At 29.7% G+C, this 8,110-nt stretch overlaps 1 pseudogene; it reads right to left on the minus strand.

The window, feature by feature from the left end:
* Window positions 1-1,368: 1,368 nt before the first annotated feature.
* LOC129298383 (exo-alpha-bergamotene synthase-like) lies at window positions 1,369-4,438 on the minus strand (annotated as a pseudogene).
* Window positions 4,439-8,110: the final 3,672 nt, after the last annotated feature.

The raw sequence follows: 8,110 nt of genomic DNA on the forward strand, positions 1-8,110 counted from the left end.
TATTAAGTGTTAATTGTAATTAAACGTTAGTTAATGATGATGATTAGTCATTGTTGTTATTTTTTGGCCATTGTCTGTAGAGCATAGTTTTCAAGAGCTCACGTTGGTGGAAGCTTCCTCAGAAATCCCAATTTACACGTTTAGGGTGGTAAACCTAAAAACTGAGGTAATTAAGAATTTAATTTCAGTATATTATCATATTTGTTAGCTGTGACTTTATTATGTTGATGATAGCATGGCTTGAGCAATGAAAGCATGATGATGAGTATGTTGCCTTTAAAGTTGTTAATTGAGATATGAAGTACGTCTCTTGTTGTGTTTATGTATGGTTGACACTTGACTATGGAATTATATATAAATGGTTGGGCTTGTATTAGCCATGTATTGGTTATATGAACATGAAGTTGTAAGTTGTTTCGGATATGTTGATGTGTGTGTTAAGAAAAGCATGCAAGTTCTGGAATTTATGAAAGTGTTGAATTAATGGGCATGTGAGAATGTATTTGCATATACTTAATGAACTTGCATGATTATGATAGGTGGAAGTTCACCATAGAGTAGTAGAGGGTGTCATTGAAAAAATTCCCTCTAATGAGTTTGCGCGTAGTGGTTAGGCAAATTTATTTTACATATATGCTTAATATTGCCATTAACCTTTCAGAATAGCATGGATCGAGCATGATGCTTAGTATCACCAGTCTTTATGGAGTTGATGTGAGTCCGGCAATTATGACATTTCGAAATTCAAATAGAGGGAATCCATAGTTTAAGAGTGAGTGTGGAAACTTTTGTTCAAAAAGTCCCTCATAATTTAGAGAGCGGGGTAGCCTAGTCACACAAGTTAGACCTGTTTAAATTAAAAGCTCAAAGATTCAGTTAGATGATATATAAGAAGTGATATAAAGTAGTTGCATTGATCATGCGAATTGTGAATTGATGATGCATTGTGTTAAGTAATTTTTCAAACACGTGGAATGGGCTGACAGATGACATATAGCGCGATGTATTTTTCAATAACGATAAAAAATTGCCACTAATTAGTCATTAGTAGATTCAACGTTCAATCTTTTTTTTTTAAATCAATTTTAGGCTGCGATAAAAAACAGTTACTGCTAATTAGTAAATTATAGTGAAAATGACAATAAAATCCCTCCAAATTATATATTTAAAGATTTCTCAAAATGTTATAATTTTAATGAAATTCCTAGGATCTCTGTGCAAAAATTGTAAAATAAAAAGACCATTTTACCCTTACTAAAAATAAGAAACCTTAACCACAACTTTTGTTCTGTACATCATAAGAGTTGTTACAACACACAACTAAGATATAAAGTTATATATATTTCTTTTTTTTTTCATTTTAGTACAATGACTTGAAATTAACAGTCTCAAGACTTTGATTAAACACCATCATCACCTAAATGGGAATGGGCTCAAAAAGCAATGAACGAAGACGCTCCTTGAATTGAGAATCCTGATGAGTGAAGGGATCATCTCCATAATGGTAATGGAAAGTTGCAGACCTCGCAAGTCCCCAAGCAGTGACATTGAAATCTCGAGGGAAGGAGGATGACGACGTGGCAACTTCTTGATTCGCCTTCTGCCATGTTTTATATATCAGAGACTTTACGTGTTCGATCGCTTCTTCTTCTGAAGCTCCAGTGTCATTCATATGGCACTGGATTGCCGACGATACATCACCTGTCTCCTGCTCACGCTGTTACAATTAATTAAACATTATCAGAACAAAATGACAGGAATTACAAGGCTGCATGTAGAATAGGGATGTTCTCATAAAACTGCACACGCCATGATGAGTGTTACCTTAAAAGATCCGAGGTTGTTAAGAAGGCAGAAATTAAGTCCTAAGAAGCAAGGGAGATTTGAAAGTCATTGATCTAAGGAATCCAAGTCTTGGTTCTTGATGGAATTATTTGGCATCGTAAGATAAGCATGAAGAAGGAAATTATGTCCTCCAATTGAAACCCATGCATTTTCCAAATATTCTTTCAGGCTTGGCATTTTTCCACCATGGTACCATCTTGCCTCTACCATAAATGCCTTGCACATATCTTGCCACTGAAACATATGTTTATTTTAAATTAATTAATCATCAATATAATTAACAAGTTTATGAAGAGATAACATTATAGCTATAAATTAAAGCAAGTAATTAATAATATGACATGCATACCCCTTTCTTGAGGTATGTATCCACGTTAAGCCCTTTTTCTCTCTGAATGTCAGAAGCAAGTTCATCCACGAAGTCATAGATTGCAAAAAATGCCACTTTCATGTACTCTGGGAGGCTCCCTAACTCATTTGTGTCCCACCTAATAATGAAATTACAATATTTACTTTAAGGGAGAGGCACTTGAAGGAGAATATATATATATATATAGAGAGAGAGAGAGAGAGAGGAAAAACTGTATATGCAGATATATTTTTATGAACTTATAATATAGATGTTTACAAATTGAAGTAATAAAAAGATCTTCATAATAATAAAAAAATCATAATTAATTTAATTATCAAAATTATTGTCAACTTTTGCTAGATTTATTTTAAAGAAGTTACAAATAAAAGTTATTATCCCTAAAACCTAACAATAAATTTTTATTTTTTAAAAAAAAATACTTAGTTCTGTAAAACTCAACAAGAACTTTGATTTTTGGAAGTCATTAACCTTAAATTTTTAAAATGTAATCTTAAAAACTCAAACCTGGAAATGACTTGCATGAAGAGCTCTAATTCTTCCAGAGTGCCGTGAACATCATAGAGATCATCTGTTAGTGTAATTATGGCACAAAGCTTCCCAATGACTCTTCTCAAATTCCCAGCATGTGGCTCATCACCACCCTACACCAGAAGAAACTTATCTTCTTCTCCAGCCCACTTCTCTCCCACCATCTTCAAATCATCAAACACAAAATTTAATTACCACTAATATATATATCACAGAATAAATAATATGTAAATGACCTACATGTTTTAATTGAATTAGAAACAAAGTATACAAAACTAAGCATGTAAGTTTTTCTCTTTTATAAACAGAAACAGAAAGCTAAGAGTACATCTAAATAATCTAAACCTATTCCCTTTGGATCTTTTCTCCGTTCATAAAGTGATTATTTGTGAGGCAGACATCTTACAATTAGATATAGGGTCTGTTCGCTACCACTACGTTGTTGTTTTTTTAATACGAAAAGACAAAGAAGGACGCTAAGGCATCCCTACAAGTCATTTTCCTGCTTCGTTTTTTTTTTTTTTGGCTGCATCTCTCTTTGAATGCATCATTTATATTCATTTTGTGAATGTAGACTATTCCAACCAAATATTTTTATTAGCGTGTATATATCTCACCTGAAATTGGACTTCACTTCTTCCTGGTACATAACTTGAACCATGTTATAATCCAATTTTGCAAGTTCAAGTATGGTTGGATTCATATTAGGCATTCTTTCATATTCACCAATGAACCAACGAGCCTCCCATCTTGGAAGCCTCCAATGTAATGGAAGCTCCAAAGCATGTTTCACTTGGCATGTCAGTTCATGGTCCGTGCTGTTGCTCACAAAATCTTTCAGAGATTTTGAGGTGAAATTTGTAGCCTTTTCCGGATTCCATTAAATGAAACGAGGCTTCATATAATGAAAGCATTCCCTTGATATCCTTAGATAAACTTTTTTGAAAATCACCCTCTTCATTGTTGAAGCTACCAAAGACGTCTGCAACAACAAATACTTCAAGTCATTTAGCGAAATTTTGTCAACTTCATCAGTGGCTACTTTTTTGCATACCTGTGGATACATCATAGCCATGCTGTCTTAAGAGTCGAAACTCGAGTGCTGTGGCATGTAGATTCAGCTTGTTCTTGAACCTGTCCGCATTATAAATATTTTCCAGTATCTTGTTTATTTCACTTTTAAATTGATAACCTAGTCCGAGCCTTTGTAAGGTATCGATAAGCTCAAGTTGATCCACACGATTCACTGTTTCTGAAAACAGTATCTTTACTTCTGCCATAAGTTTTCTGCTTGCTTCTTCATATGCTTGATCCTGCACGTTGCATTGATCATATCTAACAATTATATATGACTATAGAATGGAATTATAACAACAAAGTGTTGAATCGTCGAACTTAAAATGCATGTGAAAATGATTAACTATATGTAAGACTGGAATTAGCTAGCCAGACCGTAGATTTATTATTCAGTGACTGGATATAATCGTAGCGCCAAACATCAGGCTGGAAGTCTCCAGATCGACGAGAAACTTGCTGAGTCTGATCAGGAACACTAACTGATGATGAGGCCTTGCATTGGACTGTAAGAGAAGGAGCATTGAAGCTTTTGGATATGGCTGCAACACCAGAGAATGTTTTATTCAGTGGAAGCATGTTAGTGAGAGAAGTAACTTGGGGAAGATAAAGAGCCATATTACTGAAAGTTTCAAAACAAAGTTGAAGGCGATCGATGCTTACTCTCAAGGCTTCAGCATGTGTGTGTGTGTATAGAGGGATGGACTAGCAGCTCCAAAATACTTGGATTCTCTGTGTAATTAATAATGTAAGAAAAAAACATATAACGTCACTCATTAAAGCATAATTATATAAAATATGTTTTAGTGAAATCATGCTTGAAAAATATACAATAAAAAATATACCTTTTGTTATATGAAATCATGCATAATTAATGGTTTGAAATGGCTATGATAACACTAAAATAAATGGTTAATATATAAGAGGGAGAGTATGGAGAAGAGTTAGTTGAAAATTGACAAATTATTTTATTTTCAAATAGAGCTAATAACTTAACCGCTTTTATTGGTTCCGGAAATGCTTTATAATAGAAACCGGATGAAATTTGTTTTACAAAAAATAATAAAATGAAAAAAATTTCAATAAACGAAAACTAAACTTTAAAAAATTTCATGGATCTCAGCTTTAGAAAAAATTTGTTGGAATAATATTGAATAGTTAACAAAAGTTAGTTGTTAATCATTAAATTAAATTAGATATATCCTAAACATGTATAAAATTTTAAGGTTTAGGTATTTAGTAAGGAGGTTAAATAATCCTCATCTCAAGTGTCACCTCTTTGAGAGTTTTTGGGTTAATTGTATAATTCTTTTTCAAATATTTTGTTCATTGTAATTTTCTATCATAATCATGAATAAAGTTTGCTCATTCTCTTACTCTGTTCAATTTTCTCACGGCACATTACGTGAGATGGCATGACAACACGAGACAAGTGCCGATGGTGACATTTTCGGTGATAACCAAAAAAAAAAAAAGTAGCCACTATCACTAATTAGTTAGATTTAATTAATATATATCTCTCTACCCGATATATCTCGCCACCCAATCTTTAATTATCGTTTTCATTTAATGGTTTGAGATTTTTGATTATGACACTAAAATAATATTTATTATCATCACTTAATCAACAATTTCAAACCATTATATCAAAGAAAAAAAATTACTCTCCCTCTTTTTTTCCTTAAAAAAATATGGTTAAGTCTCAAAAAGTTAAATTAATAACCGTTAGATTTTTACGCAATTTTTTGTGATATTAGGATTTTCTATATGTATTTATCTAAGAAATGAACGAATACAAATGAAGTGATGTAGATCTGCTGGGAGAAAAGAACAAAAGATAGGCAAGTAGTACTAATTGAGGAAAAATATCTCAGAGATCCAAGATTTCCTTTCCTTGCACCTCTAAGAAAAATGATTTTGTTGTGGGAGATATCGAAGATACAATACTAGGTAATTTTTTTTTTTTACCAGTGAATACTAGGTAATTAAAGTACTAAGTTTGACTTTTCAGATGCAATCAAGGAAAAAAACAAAATAGCAGTCTTGAATTTTTTTCATCGTTAGTACAGTGTTTATTAAATAATATTGACTTGACGTTACATGCACGTGTTAAACATTAATTGTTCGACATTCATTGCACCCACGCCTCAATTACTAAGAGATGACATGATTCAGAACAAAAAGATATAGGGCCTGTTTAGAAACCCGCGAACAGTTTTTTATTCTTCAGAATAAAAAAATAAAAAAATTCATTAAATAACATATTTTTAAAAAATATTTTAAAAAATAAAAAAATAAAATATTATTTTGGAGAACAGACAAATGAAAATAATTTTTAAATATTTTGTAATTATTGTTCTAGAGAATAAGAGAGAATGAAAAAAATATTTATTTTTATTATTTTTTATTCTCAAAACATATTTTACAGAACATCAGTTTTCAAAATAATAAAATAAAAATAATTTCAAACAGTCTCATAATTACACGGCCAAAAAAAATATCAAACCTCAATGCAGGTATAAAGGTTGTTGGTCAAAAAAAAAATGAACGCATAAAGGTTAAGAGAATCACAATTTTAAAATTAATATACATTAAACATTAAACATGAAACATACAATTATTTACATTTTATTTTTTTATATGTTTATAATAATTAATTTTTTATTTAACTTTAGAAATTTAAAAATCTTATAAAACAAATTACATATAATTATATAATATTGATCTGGAAAAAATTTTAAAAGTGAAGAAGTGAATATATCTATAATTTTAATCATAATAAATATAAATAATATAAAAAAATTATATATGTGATATATTTAAAAAATCTTAATTTATACCAATTCTCAATTTTTTATAGTTAATAATTGGCATGTGTTCTTTCAAATAATTTTTATTGAAAAAACATGAAGATTAACTTATACAATATATAGATATTAAGTGTCATTTTAATTTTAGAAATGAATGTTTGGTTTTCATACAAAATAGTAAAATAATAAATTATGTATTTTATTATTTCCTTCAAAGCATATTAATATATATACACATGCACATATTTGTGAGTGTATAATATAGTTTCAAGAATTTTTTTATATTTATTTCTCAAACCATGTTAAGTTAACTTTATATATGATATTAATATTTTTCATATCCCACAAAGCAAAGAAGAAGTATATAATTATATATATATAAGAGCATGAAATTTAAATATATTTTTTTGGTGATAACAACATAGTAGCCATATCACTAATTAATATAACCCTATTCAATATCATCCATCCATTTAATTATTATTTTGTTTTAGTGGTTTGAGATTGCTAACTATGACACTAAAATAAATTACATCAAAGAAAAAAAGAGGGAGAGAATGGAGAGGATCTTATCCATGCTCTCCCTCTTTTTTTCCTTAAAAGAATATGGTTAAGTCTCAAAAAATTTAATTAATAATAGTTAGATATTTAAGTATTTTTTAATATAAGGAGAAATTAAAATTTTTAACCCTAAAAAGTATATCAAGAAGATAAGCATAACACCACATCTTAACCCAAAATATTAAGATATTAATTTATGAATCTTTTCTACATATGTATCTCATCTCTACCCTATTCTATTCTGTATGGGACTTTCTTCCACTCCAGCCAAGTTCACTCACACTTGAAAATCTAACAAAAATTAATTATGAAATTATAAAATACAATTTGTGATATTCAAAATTTCCATATGTATTTATCTAACAAATGAACGAATAGAAATGGGGTGATGTATATCTATTGGCAGAAAAGAACAAAAGATAGGTACGATTTTGGAGATTAAGGAAAAATATCTTAGAGATCCAAGATTCCCTTTCCCTGCACGTGTTGAAACATTGTTCGACATTCATTGCACCGTTGTGATTCCGACTTTTCAAAGAGGCAGAATTGCATGCAAGGCCCAAAAAAACAAAAAAACAAAAAATATCAAACCTCGAAGCAGGTATGAAGGTTCTCAATTATATTCAGAGCCAGAACTAGTATGAATGTTAAGAGAATTAAATTTTTAAAATTAGTATACATTAAACATGAAACATACAATTATCTGCATTTTATTTATTTTTAATGTTTATAATAATTAATTGTTTATTTAACTTTATAACTTTAAAAATCTTATAAAACCAATTACAAATAATTATATAATATTGATCTGGAAAAAATTTAAAAAGTGAAGAAGTGAATATATCTGTAGTATTAATCATAACAAATATAAATAATATAGGAAAATTATACATGTGACATATTTACAAAAAATCTTAAT

This window comes from Prosopis cineraria, unplaced genomic scaffold (genome assembly GCF_029017545.1).
Source record: "Prosopis cineraria cultivar Desert tree isolate PC_DT_omini unplaced genomic scaffold, ASM2901754v1 PC789, whole genome shotgun sequence".
NCBI lineage: Eukaryota > Viridiplantae > Streptophyta > Magnoliopsida > Fabales > Fabaceae > Prosopis > Prosopis cineraria.